A 17,573-nucleotide genomic window follows, 5' to 3' on the forward strand; every position below is an offset into this window, starting at 1 on the left:
ACACGGAGGGCAGGGGCCCTCACTCCCATCTTCTCACCCCCAAACTCCGGTCAAAACGCATCGAGGGGGTGCGATGGGGGGGGGGCTACAACGACTGCAGCCCCGCCGACGGGGAGGCGACGCGGCCGGCACCCAGCTTCGCGGCGTGGCGGCGGGAAGTATTTCCCGGGACTCCGCGGGAAATACCGATCCCGTCCGCTCCAGCGGCGGCCCCGTCCCGGCGCCACGACGCCCGGCTCCCCCGGCCCCGGGCGGGGGTTTCCTTGCGCGGCCCCCGCGGCGGGCAGCCCCCCGTTTCCCCCTGCCACTGCTCCAGTGCATAACGCTGCACGGAGGCGCCGATGGGGGGGGGGGGAGCCGCGACCCGGCTCTGCCGCAGAAACCCCCGCGCATCGACGGGGCCCCCCGGCGAGAGGCGGCCTCCCTCCCGCACCCACCCGCCGCGGCATCTCCGTACCCAGCCCGGCCGCGCCATTTTAGAGACACACTCACACACACACACAATCACACACACGCACGGGAGCGAGGTTTCCGCTGCCGCTGCCAGAGACAACAGGCAGCAGCCGAGCCCGAGCTGCGAAGGAGGAGCGGCAGCAGCGGGAGAGGGGGACACGCACACACACGCACGCGCACCCGCCCCGCGGAAATGTGCATTTCAGGTAATTCCTGCCAACACTGGCTACGCCGCGTGGGGACGCGGGGCGCGCAGGCCTGGGCGCCCCCTCCCCATTACCCTGCCGCGCACTCGGCATCCCGGGAGCCCTCGTGGGTGCCTTTATTCCCACTGGCTTTTGCTTTTCGGGGGGGGGTGCGAGGAAGAAAGAAAGAGGGGGGAAGAAAAGAAAGAAAAAGACAAATACCACCAAGCCAGCCCCTTCCCCTATTGTTCGGCCGCGGGAGGCTGGGTGAGCGCAGCGCCACGGGCTCGCCGTGCACCGGGCTCCGCCGCGCCGCCCCCCCACGCACTTATTTTAGGAAACTTCACGGGTTTGGCGCGGGGGAGGGGAGGAGGAAGACCCCCCCACACACACATTTAATAAATGCGTCCGAGCGAGAGAGAGTTGAGCGAAAGGCGGCACTCACTTCCGCAGCGTTATCCCTGCAGAAATACCGGCGCACGGCCCCCGTTTCCTTCCCTCCCCACCCCGCACCCCCCGGGGGGGGGTGATTAATGGGACGTACGCCCTTGGTTTCCCTCCGGCCACCCCGGCGCACCGCTCCCCAGCGCCGAGCCGCCGCGGCACGCCGGGCGGGGGCGGCCCCCCCACGCATCCGTCGGGGACGTTGGGAGATATTGATCACGGACGACTTCATTTTGCATAATTGCGGCTGACAGGGCCTGTGGTTCCCTCATTTACGGAGCAACAGCTTCGAGGGGCTGATGGATGGGGAGCAGCTCCCTGCGCTTCCCTCCCCCCCCCTCCCCCGGCAGCCCCGCCGGGGGACGGCGGCTCCGCGCTTCATGCAGCAAATGGCCGGCGCACAGCAGCGAAATATTAAACTTGGGTCCCCCCGTCCCTCGGTTTACCGAGCGCGGCTGCCTGGAGGGCTCCCGCTTCCCGCAGGGCTTTGTCTGCCCAGCCGCGGCGGGGGCTGGGGCTGGGGCTGGCTCGGGCCCCAGGTGCACAGGGACAGGCAGCGGCCGCATGTAAGGAAAAGTGCTTAGGAAGTTGGAGCTTTTTCTTTCTTTTCTTCCCCCCCCCCCAAACAAAAAACAAACAGCTCGGTTTCTGCTAAACAATGCGTAAAAATTAGCCTCGCCCCGAAGTTGATGTCGGGTTTACAGCGCTAACGTTTCTCATGGATGGGAAATGTTTTCCGAGCACTTTTGGAAAGCGCTGGCGATTCCTCAGTTACGAAAGAAGAATTACAAGCACCTCTGCAAATTTCTCCACAACTACGTGTCCCAAGCCTCACTTCACCTTCTCCAGACCTTTTGAAGAAACGCACGTCCACACCAGGCGCAGTCACCGCCGCACACCGCCCGTCTCATTGTAACACGAGCAGTCACCACCTACTCCTGCCACACGGCGTGCGAAAACTACCGACCCCCCCCCAAAACAACAACAACAACAAAGCTCGGCTTTTTCGTGGGGGGGGGGGGGGAAGTCGTCTAGCGCGGCGGTGTCCTCCAGAAGACGGTTCCCGGCGGAGCTGCAGGGAGAGCCGCGCACCGGCACTGCGCGCAGCGCGGAGGCCGCTGCTGCTGGCCCTGCTTTCCCATCGCGGAGCTCCGCATCGAAACAAAGCAGCGAAGCAACTGCGATGCAGATGGGCGGCTATGAATTTTTGCTGCTGCTTAGAGCTTTAATTACTCGTTCTTGATCCGTGGGACTACGACACGACACCGCCAAGGTTAAAATGCCCTGAACAGCTCTGAGCAGATGTGAACGAGTTGGCAGACACGCAAATGAGGTCTGCCTCTAAGCATGATAACAAGTGACTAATACATTGCATATCGCTGAAAGAAAATTATTTTTCTCTAATTTGCATTAGCTTTTTTTTTCTTTTTTTAACGCCAGCGACATTCCCTCCTCAGAGGCAGCAGCATAATCCTGAAAATATTACTCCGTGACTTTAAAAGATTTGGAAGGAGGCAGCGATTGCCAGTGTTTTGGCTATGCAGACTTGTTTATCTTTCCGCCTTTGCTCCAAGGCGAAACTAGTTTCGCAAGCAGTATTCTTGCAGAAAAATGGCACATGTCATATAAAACACCAGTTTATAGGAACTGATGCTAAAATTGTTGAATGAGTACTGGCGTACTTTCACCACTAATAGCACAGCATAATCCATAAAGGACCAAGGGGACGGTCAAGGCCAAAAGAAAAAAAAAACAGATTGACTGGAGAAAAAATAGATAAAGGCAACCCATCGACCAAAATTACAAAAAGGGTGGGGAAAATAAGCATTTCCCCGTCCTCCCTGCTTTCCGCCCCCAGAGCAGCCTCGTCAAAAAGACAATAGTACGTGGAGGTCACTTACTATATAAAACACAGCGATTCTCGTAGGTAGGAAAACTATGTCAGGTACAAATATAGGCTGGAACCCAGTTCTCTTAAGTTCCCTCGACTTTCCAGAGGCTCTTCTGAAAGGGCCAAGAAATCGGTTTGGATACAGGAGCAAACTTCAGGAACAGGGAGCATTTTATGTTGCACTCTCAAAAACGCAAGCAGAAGGCTCGGATGTAAAGACTTTGAGGAGAAAACAGTCGGTCGGGTTATTTATGTAGGCGCAGTGTTTAAACGAGGAACTAATCCAGGGGTGCCTGCCCGTCAAGGTTATCAAAGATTGCACCCAGCGATCTCAAGAGATAACAACTTCTCTTGTACCAGCACGTGCTTGAAAAACAAACACATGCTGCCATTCACCATATTGTCAGGATATGCGCTGCCGCGCTGGGAGATACCCTAACGTTATAAATTACTCCAAGCGGATTTTGGCGTTCACCGACGGCGCGGGGCATCTCACACACACACACACACACACACACCCGCGTTGCTCTCACGCCGCGGGACCCGCGCCCGCGCTCGCCGAAGTCACCGGGGGTGGGTCCTGCCGGCGCAAATCCGTCGCCACGTCCGCGGCGAGAAACGCCTTCCTAGCAACAAACTCGGCGGGGGTCAAACGCGGAGCCGGCGGAGAAGCGAGCCGGCCTGCCGGCTGCTCCCTTAGCACCCGGGCGCTTGTAAATCAAGAGGCGGAAAAGCGAAACGCAGGGCCGGTTCCTCCCAGCCCCGGGGCGTTTGCTTAAGGGATGCCGCTGACGGCAGGGACGCGGCTCCGGAGCGCCGTGCCCGGCGGCCCCGGGGCGCCCCGTCGGGCCGGGAGCGCCGGGCGGCCCCGGGGCTGCCGCGGCCGCAGCCACAGCTTTTGTGTGCAAGTGCCGGAGAGGCGCGGGCTATTCGCGCTCCAACAGCTGTCACATTATTTGCACTAGCTGTAAACAGCCTTCACATTCCCCCCCTTACCACATAGTTAAATCCAGACTAACAATCCACAGTTAGAGATCAAACCAACAACAGCAGCATTGTGTCTGCCTTCATTGCTTTACCATCAACTACTGCAGCTGGTTTACTCGAAACAAGGAACACCCTCTGCCCACCTCCCCCACCCGCTGCCCCGGGGGGGGAAACGGGCTCGTTTCGGGCGAGTGTTCAGGCGGAGGAGCCTCGCTGCTGCGGGACGGGGCGGGCAGCTCACTTTTCTCCACCAGACCATCGGTTTATCTGCCGGGGTCCCCAGCACCGCCGCGTCCTCCCCCAAACCGGGACAGCATTACCGCCCGACGACAGTTTCGCCGGGACTTGAGCTCGGCTCTCGGGCTGGCTTTTGGGCCGGGCGCAGGGGAGCCCGGCGGTACTGGGAAAGCCTGGTGCGTCGCCGCCAGGTGCCCGCGGCTCCCACCGCGCCTCGGCCGCGACGGGCCCTGCTCGCCGCCCCCCGGGGCGAAAACCTTCCCTCTGAGCACTGACCTCCCCCAAATGCTCGCCTTTACCTTCCCTCCCCCAGCCCACAGCCCCGCTCTACCAGTTACCGCCCTAGACTCCCGCGGGGGACACGGGGGATGCCACAGCACGGCCAGCGCAAACCCATCCAGCAGAGCCAGGCCCTGCATGTGTCTCTAAAAGCGCCCACTCCACCTTCAGCCCTTTCCCTAATAATAATAATAATAATAATTTTTTAAAAATCAGCAACCTAAAGCACGAATCCAGCTTTGCTCGGAATACAACAGTCTGGCAGCAAATGTGTGTTGCACACTCTTGCACGCTTTTGCTGGGCACAGCTGGAATTCGAGCATAAATCCCGGTATCTCTTTCCCTATGCTCACTTATATTTTGTATTAGCAGCAAAGTTAGAGGAGGGGTGGAATTTATTGAACAGAAGTGAGAGGAAAATAAATCAATTTGAGGAAACCTTTCCAAAGTGTGTCTCTGTAAAGGAAAATCCTGATGGGGCAAATTTCTCTAAAAATCATGCAACTGGATGAACTCTTGAAGAGACCATGGGAACTCCAGTTATGTATGAGTTTCTAGATGCTTATATGCAGCTTTGGAACCGGCAGCAGCATGGGAAAAAGTGGATTTTATTGGAAGAACATTTCCACCTCGGCCTGACTCTCGCTAAAGGGCAGTATTTCCCAGGCAGGTAGGGTGCCTAACACTGATGTGATATGTCTCCGCTAACTTCCAAATCACATTCTCCGACAAATGATGCCACACATTTGCAGGTCAGTATCATCGACTATTCATTGCCTATACGTAGCTAGAAATCTGCTGGCCTGGTAAAAAACCCTGCTAACAAAACAATGTCAGCAAAGGCTGCAACACATTCTTGCGAGAGACCAGCGATTCGTGCCTACCGAGGCTCCTTCAGCACAAAGGCTTTTAGAGGAAGAAGAGAGAAGGAGCGAGAGAGAGAGAAAAGGAGGGAGGGCTCTCATGTTTCAGGGCTGCTGTCCTCTGGGAACCAAGAACCAAGTGTAGCTTCAATCAAATGCTGACTTCTCCTCCGGGAGCTCAGTAGGAAACCTGATCTCACTAGCTCATGCCTGCCTCCATGCATATAGGCTGGGTTTTCTTTCATACCAGCAATTTGTATAAAGAGGAGAGCCAATACAGTTTATTGCAAACGAGATCTCGCAGTAACGGATCTAGAGAGATATTTCTGTAGCTAAAATAAGACAACCTTCAGCGCCTGCTCAGGGCAGGCCACGCCGCAACCACCCCCAGCTCCCCACACACCACTCCGCCGTGGGCGCCCGTAGCATAGCGCAGCGCAGCGCAGCACGGCACAGCCTCCCACGCATCTTCCCGAGCCCTGCATCCCTCCCCAGCTGGCAGCAGCCGCTCCAGGTTGCATTTTTTCGCAATGCCAGGTTACACTTCCATTAAAACATTTACCCTGGGAGATCACTTCCTGCTGGCAAGTATTGTTCCGGCTTCCCCTGCTGCCCGCAACTTTAGCCAGGGCTATTTCTCTGCTCGCCCATCGCTGTGCGGAGACCCCGGGAAGCATCCGCCCCTGCCCGCAGGCCCCAGCCTGCCCTGGCACTGCAAAGCATGGCACTGCACAGGAGGGCTGCTGGGGGGGGGGGGGGGAGTGAGTCCTCCTGGCAGAGCTCGTTGTAACTTTGCACGGGGCCGCTTAATTCTGCACGGGGCTTTGCTAATCCACTTTGTGCTTGACTGCTGAAATGGGAAGAAAGGAAAACCCTGTGCGGGCAGCACAACCAGGCCAGAGCAAGGTGAGCCAGGGGGACCGCGTGTTGTGGGAAGGGCTTCCCCCAAGACACAGCTCAGCCTCCTACTGCTGCAGGTAAGCCAGAGAGGCTTAGAGCACAACCCAGCACCCCTGGCAGGCTGGGGCATGGGAGCAAAGGGGATTGCCCAGGGATCAGAGATCCCGGCAGGATCTCTCCATAGCCAGGAGCTTTCACATGGAGAAAGTTTGGCTCGCACGAGGGATTTACACTTAGAAAGAAGAGGCACTCAGGCTGTCCCTTCTCATGCCATTAGCAAGTTCTCTGGGAATTTCAAGGAGAGCTGAGAATATGCCCCTCTAGCTTTGATTTCACTTCCCTGCCTCTATCTGCAACTATGCACAAATGCCTTACTCATTTCTGACCCTTTCCAGGTGAGCTGCAGCTAAATGAGCCTCGCACGTCTCCCACCCCCTCCAGGACACCCCCCAGCAGCCCCGGGGCCCTGCTCCCTGCAGGGCAGGGGAAACACGCAGCGGTCTGAAGGCAGCGGGAGAGGGACAGGCAGCCCCACAGTACCTGATCCAGGTATCCACAAGGACAGCCGTCGGGCTGTCCTAGGCATGGGGTCTGCTGCCTATACAAGTATGGGCACACTTCTCTCCGCTGAGCCAAGTGCCAGCTACTCCGATACTCCCATGGAGGAGGAGATTTGACTTTTATAGCTGAGGATACAGGCCCAAATGTTTTGTAACATGCAAATACTTATAAGGCCCCTAGGTGAGATATTCCTGAGTGTTAAATTAACACCTGGGGTAAGAGCTAGAGCTACTTCACTTGAAAAAGAAAAGCAAAACACGCTCTCAGAAGTAACCTCCTGACTGGCAGCATTAGCATATCGCAACCCGTCGCAGGCCATCCGGAGGCACACGGGGAACGACCATGCTGCGGAGCTGCGTCACTGCAGCTCTCGGTCGTGCCCTTAGGAAGCAGACGGAGCCGCTCAAAGGAGAGCACATTGCACTAAAAGTGATCTCGCCCCTCCTCACAGAGGACCACGCAGAGCACAATGCCAGGCTTTCCCAGTGCTGGCTCCGCCGCGGAGCGCAGCCCCGAGCCTCCCCCTTTCCCCAGCGGTCTATTGAACACACTCAGCTCTTTATACTACCGATTCCCAGTGTGGCTGGTGGATTCTGTGCTTTCCACTTTAATTGTCTTATCCAAATAAAGCTTTGTTTTCCTTAGTACGACAATCCCAACATTCAGCCCAAGATTTTCATTGGACAGAGGAGATATTTTATTCTCCGATTGTTTAGAGAGTCAAGGCTTACATGGAACAGCCCTGGTTTGTATGCCTTCTGTTCACAATGGGGTCTTTACAGCCCTGTTCTCAATGGTGTAGATTAATTTTCAAGAGCAATCGGGAATACAAGGATTTTCCTCTGAATTTCATAGCGCTCCAACTCTACCCCGGACTTTAACAAGTCTTTTAGTTTGCACCTAGACAATAAATTTAGTTTAATTTAGCTTCCGGTCTTTAATTTTAGCAGGTCTTCTTTTTGCATGCAAATCAATATGGCAATTACCATCTAAAAGCTCGCCCAGCCCCAGGTCAATGTAAATTGATCATTGTCCGCCTTCTACAAAATAACACCGGGAGTCTGTGGTGCATAATGAGATTATACTGGAAACTGTCTTTCAGATCACAAATTATATTTCATGCTGTCAGGATCTTCTCCAAGCGGACTTCCTTGCATGTCTAATCATACGGCACCGAATCTATTAGTGCACAAGGTAGGTTTGGGGTGCGAGGAGCGCTTGTGTGTGAAGGGGAAGAGTACCAGATAATTCAGACAACATTTTACAAAAAACACATAGGCAGGTACCAAAGCGTGCTCTCATTTGCTAACTTTTCCAGTGGTGAAAGAGAAGATGGAAAAAAGTCTCCTCTCAGCCAAGAACTGCTGTCCAGCAAACAAGGAAAAATGAAATCTCTGCTGGAAAGGAGCAGAACTTTCCTAAATCTGCATTTGCTACGATTTCTTGGCCTCCTCCTTTCCATCCCCACCTCGTCTGCTCATCCATTCAAAGGCGCGCTACACACTCCAGAGAAACCCTCAGGAAATGTGCATTGCCTCCGGAGAAGACAGCTTATTCTAGCCACAGCCTCAGGTCCCGAACAGCTCGGAGGGAAAGGTCGCTTCAGAGCAACATTCGCTATAAGCCTGCTCCGTGAAAGGACACCAGGATTAAACGCAAGCCAGGGCTGCTCACGGCCACGGGAACTCCCCCTGTCTGCAGCCGAGGCCTCCGTGCTGGCTCCTGCACGCGCACACACGCACATACACACACAGAGTGAGCGAGAGCTGCTCGGTGTAGTTAAAAGGGCTTAGCCCGGCTCTCCAAACGAGCCTGCTCGATTCTGTTTAGGTGCTCAGATTATTGCAAAAACACGAGACAGGGGACCAGGCCTGCTGCGGCTATCAATTATTTCTAAAGCGGCATCAGCCTAAGGAGGAAATATTAAACTCGGCTTTATGCTGTTCTTCATAAGCCCGCACTAAAATATGATCTATTGCAGCGTTCAGGGGAAAGATAGCGTATCGCATATCACCTGTGCAACTGAATGATATTGCGGAGCCCCAGCAAGAGCCCAGCAGCCCAGCCGCCTTTGTCTACACTCCTCAGCAGTGAGGGCCCAATTCTCTTCCATGCCCAGCCCTAACAAGAGCCACACTTATTCCGTGGACAACGCGGCTGCTAGAGCCACGACGTGGGCTAGAGCAGGCCTTTTGCCTGTCTTTTCAAGGGCCACTCACTGGTAGAAGTTCAGAGATCTTTTAAACGACAGCCACAGATTTGCTAAGACCACTTTGGTATGCGCAGCACCAAGCATTTCATGCTGCGGTGGCCTCAGTCCATTTTCTCCACAAGCTGAGACCCAAAAGCATGTCAACAACTTTGTGTGGTCTCACGGCTAAACAGCTCCGCAAAGTTTGCTTGTGCGGACTGTTACAGGATCCTCTGACGCTCAATAGCCTCGCCTCTGGCATCACGCTAAGGGGACTGGATTTGGCTTCTTTATGCTCTTGGCCTCAGAAAAAGTGAATTATTGTGGGGTGGGGGACGAGGAGGGAAAGGGGACAACAATTTCGAACTGCCTGAAAAGCTACAGCTCTCAGCACATCCTGGTAAAGGCAGATGCAGTGCGTGACACGGAGCCTGGATTGTCCACCAGCGTAGGAATAAAGCCAAGACACCAGTATTGTTTCAAGACCCAGTCCATATTTGGGCATACAGTTCACACATTCTAAGTATTGCTTTAAATATTAGAATGGAGACATTCGCCAGTGGGGTTCATAATATTCTCAAATGGGAGAAGTCATTTCTGCTCAGTCTCAGGTTACTAGCTTGGTCTTGCTGGTCTTTTTTGGGGGAGGGGGGTGAGAAGAGAGGGAAACCCTGCTGAGTCTGTTTGTACTGGTCTCTATTAGATATGCAATAAATCTGCCGTTTCCGGCGTTGCTTCTATCTAATTAGAGATGTATTTAGATGTGACGTGTAAATAAGCGCTGAGCTGCCTGCTGCCCTGGCTCCGCGGACTGCTCGGGAGCATTTCCAATAAGGTTGTAGCGCCCGGAACCAGGGCTCAGACAAAGAGGAATGGGAATGGTCTGTGCTGCAGGCGAATCCAACAAAACCAGCTTTTATCTATCGCTCGAAAGCATTAACTGCTTTTAATCTGTACCGCCCAGGCTTGCACAGCGCGATCGCATCTCGTCCACCGAGAACGTCGTAGTACAAAAGGAAACACACACACACACACACACACAGAGCAAATAACCCCAAACCCACCCCAGCCGGAATGCAAGCCCTGCTCCCTCAGCCTGCCCTTTCGGTCCACGAGGTGTGCCCTCTGTCAAGCCTAATGTGCTTCAAGACGTCCTAAGGTAGGTATATGCCGGGCTCCCGCGCCCCACGAAACAAGCCGTAATGCTGCAAAGCCAAATCGACCCCCCTCTACACCCCCCTCCCCCCGCCACCCCCGGCCCAGGGTGGCGACGGGCTCCGCGCCGCGAGGGGAGAAGCTGCCCGGAGCCGGAGGCGGCCGCGGAAACCTGGCTCCGGCCGCGGTGTCGGCCGGCGGGGCGGCGCGCCTCCGCCGCGGGTTTCCGTCGCAGCCCGCGGGGGGGCCGGGAGCCGCCGGGGCCGCCCCGCCGTCGGGCGCGCCCGGCTCGGGCTGCCGCCGGGGCCCCGCCGCCCCGGGGGGGCAGCGGCTCCGCCGGCCCCACCGCCCGCCGGCCCCGGCCGCCGAGCGGCTCCGCGGAGTTTCCAGAGAGAGGAAACTTCTGGGAACGAAATAATCTGGCGCTCGCCTCGTAAACTCTTTTCCTGTTGTGGGAAGCAGCTCTTAAAAGGCAATTAGATGGACGGGGCAGCACACCTCGGGCCCCCAGAGCTGCCCCGTCGCCCCCCTCCTCCGGCAGCATCCCTCCGACAGCTGCTCTCGGCTCCTTCCAAGCCAGAGCTGCCGGCCGCGATCCCCTCTCGGCTTTAAGGGTTAACAGCCGCGGCCACCAAAAAAAAAAAAAAAAAAAAAAAAAAAAGAAAAAAATATCGCGGTGACCTTTTCCTCTCCGACTCCCCCACTCTCCCTTTCAGGCTCCGGTTCCTGAGCTCGCAGGGAGCCTGAGCGGCTGTCTAGACCGATCTATCACAGACGGACAAACAATACCAGGAGAAGCCCCTGCCCGGTCCCTCAGCCTCCGCCACTCACCTTAGAAATGGCGAAGAACAGAAAAGTGACCGCGATACAATCCTCCCCGGTATATTTATAGCCTTCCACACAGCCCACCTTCATGCCTGACAAATGAGATTTTGTCTGCTCTCTCAGCGTACGCTCCAACAAACACACACACACTTTTTTTTGCCTGTTTGTTTTTGGTAACATTCCGGGCTCATCCCTCCGACCTCGCGGCGGGAGAGGGCCCTCCACGCCCGTGCAGGGAGGCAGGTTTGATAGCCGGGCCGGGGCGGGGGGGGGAGAGCAAGACGGAGCCGGCCGCTCGTCCGCACACAACCTCCCAACCTGGAAACTTCAATGTCCGTATTAATCACGCCCCTGCGCACCCAGTCCCCCTCACCCGAAGTGCTCCCTGCTCCTTGCCAGCCCTCCGGGTTACGTATTAAAGAGGTACGGTGCGAGGAGCCGGAGGTCCAACGCTGCAAAAGGCTGGGGAATAACTAATGAGCTGTGCAGCCCATTGATCCAGTGCATACTTCCTAATTAACTCTGAGTCACCTATTTGTGACAGCAATTCAAAGAACTGCACCAGGGATAAACTGCAGCCCCGGCGTGCGAAGGCAACCGGGGGGGGGGGGGTAGGGAACAGAGAGTGGGGGGGGGAGAGAGGAATTTGCTCCTAATCCTCCTAAAAGCAATTAGGGTGAGCGCTGCACTGTCTCGTGGAAAAGAAAAAAAAAAATACCCAGCGGCTTCGACAGAAGAACTGAAAGGAAATGAATCGGTGTGTTGCAAGCGCGGTGGCACCGGGCTCCAGACGGATATGCGAGCAGCAGCGTCTCGAGGGCGAAACTAGGCGCGAGCAGCGGCAGGAGGAAGCGGTACAGCGGGGCTCCGCGGCCAGCGGCGCGCACAATGCGCCGCGGTACGAGCGAGCGCCTGGGGGGGGGGGCGCGCTGGCGGCGGCGACCCGGGCGCCGCGGAGCCACCGGCGGCGGGTGCGGGCGCTGCCCCGGGGCCGCGCCGCCCGCCTCGCCCCGCGCCCCCAGCTTTGTTCCCCAGCGGCTCTTAGCGGGGCACGGCTCTCCCTGGCCGCCCCCCGCGGCAGGGCCACGGGGAGGGGGGGAGAAAAAAGTTAATAAAAAAAAAAAATCCGGGCTTTGCTGCAAGGCTGCATGGCGCGGGCAAGACTCTCCCCCCCCCCGCTTTTTTTTTTTTTTAATACAAACAGGAATACAAAAGCTGCAGGCTCCGGAGAGCAGATGAAAGCAATGAACGGAGTTTCTGGAAAAGATTCATTAGTGGGAATTAATGCTGCGAGGAGCTCCGAGGCGATACCATTAAACGCAGTCCCCACACTTTGTCAGTTTTACACAGCTCACTACGTCCGGGGCTTTTTTTGTCGGGGGAGAGGGGGAGGTGCTCTTCGCCTCCCCCTCACCCCCTTGCCGATCACTAAACCCTGGATCCGACAGACATCGCGGAAACGAGAGAGAGGGAGGGGAAAAAAAAAAAACAAGAAAGAGGAACGTGAACGCTCCGCAGTCCTCGCCCCCGGACTCGCTCCGCGAACATCAAATGCATGCCTCATATGCTGCGCAGAGCCGCCCCACTTGGCCCGGGCTTCACAAAGCAGCTCCGCTGCCTCCCTGCCTGGCCGTCCCCCTCCGACCGGCCCTTTGATGGCAAGCTCCGAGCCTCCCTCCGGCTCGCTCTCCAACACCAAACTACATTTTAAGCCTGACTAAACTTCCGTGTCACGCCGGACCTCACGCCAGCACGGCTCCGCGCACGGGAAAGCCCCGGGCCGCCCTGCCCCACGTGCACGGCGGCGCCCGCGGCGCCCGCCCCGCCGGGGAGGAGGGAAGGGGGGACGCGGCGCCGCGGGCTCCGCGGCGGACGGCGCGCAGCGCCCCGCGGGCCCCCCCGGCCTCTCCCCTGGCCGCCGGCCCCGCTGTCCCGCGGCGCGGCCGGGAGCAGAGCGCGGCCCCGCGGGCTGCGGGACCCCGGCCCGCGCGGCGCGGCGCGGTGGTGCCGCCGTGCCCGGAGCGCTAGCGGCTCCCCTCACCCGTCCCCCCGGGAGCCCGGCCGGGCCGCTGGGGCTTTTTCAGCGCCTTCCAGATCGGAAAGTGAGAGACGACGGGAACACCCCCCCACCGCCACCTCCGCCGCCGCACTGGAGCAGACAGCCCGACCAGCACTTCCCCCCCCCCCCGCCTTCCCGCCGCCCCAAACACGCATCTTTGCAAGCAACTGCCTCCAAACTTCCCCTCCGACACCCCAGCGCCGGAGGCGCACCGGGAGGCCCCGCTACCCCCGCTACCCCGGCCGCAGCTCGCCCCCTCCCCCGCTGGCCCGCGCCGCAACTTTGAGCCCCGGCGCTGCCGTGCCGGCGGCGGGGGCGAGCGGAGCCCTGCGGCTGCCCCGTCGCCGCGGGACCCGGCGGCGCCGGCGGCGCTTCCGCACGGGCGCTGCTCGCGGAGCGGAGCACTGACCTTCCTGCCGCCGCCGCGGAGCTGCGGCGTGCGCGGTCCGCGCCGCGGGTCCCGGCGCCGTCGGCTCGCCCTGCTGCTCTCCCCGGAAAGGCAGCCCCGTCGGGGGGATGGGGGGGGGCGGGAAAAGTTTTCTGATCTCCCTCCCCCTGCTCTCCGCGGGTGCGTGTGCCGCGGCTTGCCCCGGCGCGGGCGGGCCGGCGAGGGGTGCGCGCAGGCGGGGAGTTGCAGAGCGCGGGGGGCAGGGGCACGGCCGCCGCCCGCGCCGACGGGGCAGGTGCCCGCGGGGAGGGCTCCGCTTCTCAGCGCGGCGCGGCGCGGCGCGGCTCGGCTCGGCTCGGCTCAGCGGCGGGCGCGGGAGCAGCAGCCCGCGATGCTCATTCCGGCTGCCGGCTCTGGTTTGGCAGCGCCATGTTGCTGGCTTGCTCCGGGCGAAGTTCCTGTGCTGGCGAGCGCGGCGCTCCCCACATCTCGCCCGCGCCGCCGTCTCCCGTGCCCTGGCCGCCGCGGCTTTGTGTGTGTGTGGCTGGGGATTTAATTCTCCTCCTCCTCTTCTCCTCCTCTCTCTCTCTCTTTTTCTTCCTCTTCCCCCCCCCCCCTTTAGTCCGCCGGGAAAGCCGCTCTTCCTCACCTTGCCGCTGGGAGACCGGGCTCCGTCTGCTGCACGCTGCGCTCCCCTCGCATCCCCCCTCCCTCTCTCCCTCCTCCTCCTCCTCCTCCAGCCGCCACCTCCCCTCCCTTCCCCTCCCCCCGGGCAGGCGCTGCACCGAGGGAGCCGCCGCCAGCAGCAGCAGCAGCGCCGCCACCGCTTTTTCCCCGTGCAAGTTTCCCCCTCCCCTGGCTGCGTTTCCCTGCCCAGGCTGGGCTCGCCCGGCCGCTCGCCCGCTCCCCCCCGCCTTGCCCTGACTAATTGATTTGCTCCCCCCGCCGCGCCGCCGGCCCCTCGCCTCGCCCGCTCCCCGCCGCTGGCACAGGTCGCTGCCAAGCTGCGGGCGCCCCGGGGGGACTCCGCGATCCCGCTCTCCCCGGCCGGGAGAGGAAAGCCGCCCCCCTGCCGCCCCCCCCCCCCGATACTCCCCTCGCTCGCTACCCAGAAGGCCAGTGGAGAACCGCAATTACCATAAAGCTCCGCTCACTCCGCTCCGCCAAGCTGTCAAAACCCCGGCGGCGGCGGCGCTGCCAGACATCGCTGCGAGGCTCCGCGCCGGGCCGCGCCGCCGCCGGCCGCCCCCGCTCCGCTCCGCCGCTCCCGGGCGGCCCGCGGCTCCCCGCCGCCCGGGCACCCCCGGGGTCGCCCGCCGCCAGACCCACACGCGCTGCCTCCCCGTCCCCCTGTCCCCCCCCGTCGCACGGGGGCGATGCCCCCCGCGCCGCCCCTCGCCAGGACAGCCCCCCCCCCGGGTCTCGCCGCCCCGCACCGGGCGCAGCGCACATGGACCCTGCGGCTCGCAGACTCCCCGCGGCCCCTCGCTACTCCCACCCCGCCGCCCCCAACTTCCCATAGTCCGCGACTCGGCCGCGCTGCATTGCTCGCCTCCCCCCCGCCCCCCCTTCGCCTTCTGCTGGCTCTAAAATCAGAACGGAAAAAAGACACTCGTTTGTCAGCGCCTGCGTTGCGCGGGGCGGCGGGCGCGGGGGGAACCTTATTAAAGTGCCTTTTCGCCCGGTCTGCGTTTGGAAGCCTTTAACGCGTTTTTTACTGCGTGCGAACGGTGTGGCAACCGAGGGCGGGATGGCGACTGAAGTGCAGTTTCCCTCGCCGGCATTTCCACGGCTGCTTTAAGGCTTCTGCCCGGGTTCAGGAGCCTTTTAATCTCCGGGTTGGTAGTTATCGGCTGCATCTATTTACTTTGGCAAGGCAACTTTTGGCTCGGGGAGCTCGACTCGTAAATTTCACGTTCATAACGCCCATCGCGGCTGTTACTCCCAGGTTTGGTGCGCGGAGCCCGTGGCGCGCCGCGCGGAGGCTCCCGCGGTCGCGGCCCGGCCCCGGCCGCAGGGCCCCGCCGCCTTCGCGGGGAAGCGGAGTTTGGCCACGTCGCTGCCGCCGGCGCCGCAACGAGCCCTTCTGCCTGCTGCTCCGTGTGTGAACTACTGCCAGACACGAGGCGATTAACGTGGACAGATCGCCCCGGGGGACTTTTAATCGCCCCGTCCAGGACCCTGCCTGAAAAGGCTCCGAGGACGCAATGAGCTGCAAACCCTTCCTCGCCGAGAGCAGAAAACAGGCGAGCAGGGCGACGAGCCTTCAGCGCCAGAGCAGGACTGCCGGCGCTGCCTGCCTGCTCGCTAACGCTGCTGATTATCTCTAGAGATGGAAAAGCAGGAGTTCCCTAATTTTGTTCGTATCAAAGCGCCCCCCCCCCCAAAAAAAAGACCCAAAAGTTGCTAATCTAGAATCTAAGACACGTCAGGAAAAACGCCGGGGCCGCCAGCTGCCCGGAGAGTGCGCGGAGGACACACAGCGCGCACACACACGCATGGACGTGCACACAGCCGGGGACTGGGGGGGGGGGGGGGGGGAGAGGATTGGCATTTTATGAAACTGCCTTCACGGGACTTTGGTTTCTTCCTACGTATCTCTTAAAAAGTCGCCCTGCTCAAAGCAGAAGTGAAATATCCACCGCCTGAAACCCGAAACTCCAGCCGCGCCGCTCGGCTTCCCCGCCCGGGAGCTGCAGAGCCGCGGCGGCTCGGCTCGGCTCGGCTCGGCCCGGCCCGGCCCGTCGGGGCGCACGGCCCCGCGCCGCAGCGAGGCCCGGCAGCGCCCAGGCTTGATCCCGGCTTTGTAGGGCATGCATCTGAAAAGGCTCCCACACGTTTTTTTAATCTCCGATAACAAGCAGAAGGACACCTGGCCTATTATGCTGTAAAGCTATTTTTTATAAAGACGTTTAGGGCTAGACATTAAAAGTTATTAGACTGAACACACGTGAGTTACAGACACACAGCTGGAGGAAAGGCCTTTTTTATTATTTTTTTTCCTAGGGAAAACCTCATTAAAATTGCTTCTTTCGCTCGGAAAGCAGAACTATCGCGTCTCTTGGTGAGGTGGCCACAGCCACGGCTTCCCGGCTACGTTGATCTCGGCTTTGTCTCTCCCCGCAGGTCTGAACCCGCGGTGCCATCGGCCCGCACTTGAATCGCAAATGTCGCTCGGTTCCCTTCCCCCGGGCAGCAAAGCCCAGATCACATGTGTGTGCCTACAGCGTGGGTTTTGTATTTTTTTTTCCCTTCAGCTAATGACTTCGAGTTATCTCGCGGAAAACTCGCTCCACTTTTATTTTTAACTGTCGTTAAACTTTCTTTCTTTGTGAACGCAGTTTCCTCTGTGGCTGGGAGGAACAGAACCGCGCTTGTTCTCCTCTGTGCCTTTTTTGTTCCCCGGGTCCCCGAGCTTTGCGGCGGGAGGCTGGCGGCTCCCGGCGAAGACATTGGGGCTTCAGTTCGCTCCTCCCGCGGCCTGGCTCGGCCCGGCTGTGCGCCGCGCCGCCTTCCCCTGCCGCGGGTGAAGGCACCGCCGAGCTAACCCCGGAAAATGCAGAGCAGGCTATTGCCTGCAGATTACCGGGCCGCCTCCCCCCTCCCACACGCCCCGGAGGGAGCTGACCCGCGGGTCAGGCCGCTGCACACTGCTCCCTCCTCGGCAAAGCGTGGGGGTTTCCACGGCGGCTCCGCGCACAGATGCTTGGGGCTCCGCGCCGCTGCTGCGAAGCAGGGCGAGGATGCGCTCGCAGATAGGGCTGCTCCAGCAACGCTAAGTTCTTAACCTCCTCGTAAAGGCAAATCCATTGTTAATGGCAGAAAGGACTTCTCGCAGGAGGCTCCCGAATGAGATGGCTTTACTCCGGCTCTCATTTACCTCCGCTGCTGCCTCTAATGGGAAGCCTCCCGCCGCCCCCGGCCCGCACACCTCACTCTGCAGCTCGCCTCAGCGCTCGGGCAGCGCCTCTCAACGCGTCTCTCCTGCTCCAGAAAGTTGGGGGTTAAAACGCACAAGCGGCGAGGCTGGGCCCCTGGCCCCCTCCGTTCCTCGCTCCCCTGCTGATAAAATGGAAACCGGAGCACTCGGGTCTCCTGGGCATGGGAAAGGAGAGAGGGGAGATGGGCGTTGCGAAGGTAAAATGAATTAATGCG

At 59.6% G+C, this 17,573-nt stretch overlaps 1 protein-coding gene and 1 long non-coding RNA gene across 7 annotated transcripts in view; one reads left to right on the forward strand and one right to left on the reverse strand.

Moving 5' to 3' along the window:
- BCOR (BCL6 corepressor) overlaps positions 1 to 14,083 on the reverse strand; it is a 58,479-nt gene extending 44,396 nt beyond the window's left edge. For 5 of the 6 annotated variants that reach the window (XM_067297738.1, XM_067297736.1, XM_067297745.1 and 2 more), the window contains exon 1: positions 13,440 to 13,471. The gene's annotated coding sequence lies outside the window, so the exon portion shown is untranslated. Of the gene's footprint in view, positions 1 to 13,439; positions 13,472 to 14,067 lie in introns of those variants that run through there. The other variant, XM_067297727.1, reaches the window with a different exon arrangement.
- On the forward strand, positions 520 to 8,870 carry LOC106483700 (uncharacterized). Its single transcript, XR_001292448.2, has 3 exons — positions 520 to 659; positions 7,903 to 7,994; positions 8,119 to 8,870. It is a non-coding gene; the product is annotated as an uncharacterized lncRNA (long non-coding RNA).
- Positions 14,084 to 17,573: the final 3,490 nt, after the last annotated feature.

This window comes from Apteryx mantelli, chromosome 1 (genome assembly GCF_036417845.1).
Source record: "Apteryx mantelli isolate bAptMan1 chromosome 1, bAptMan1.hap1, whole genome shotgun sequence".
Taxonomy (NCBI): Eukaryota; Metazoa; Chordata; class Aves; order Apterygiformes; family Apterygidae; genus Apteryx; species Apteryx mantelli.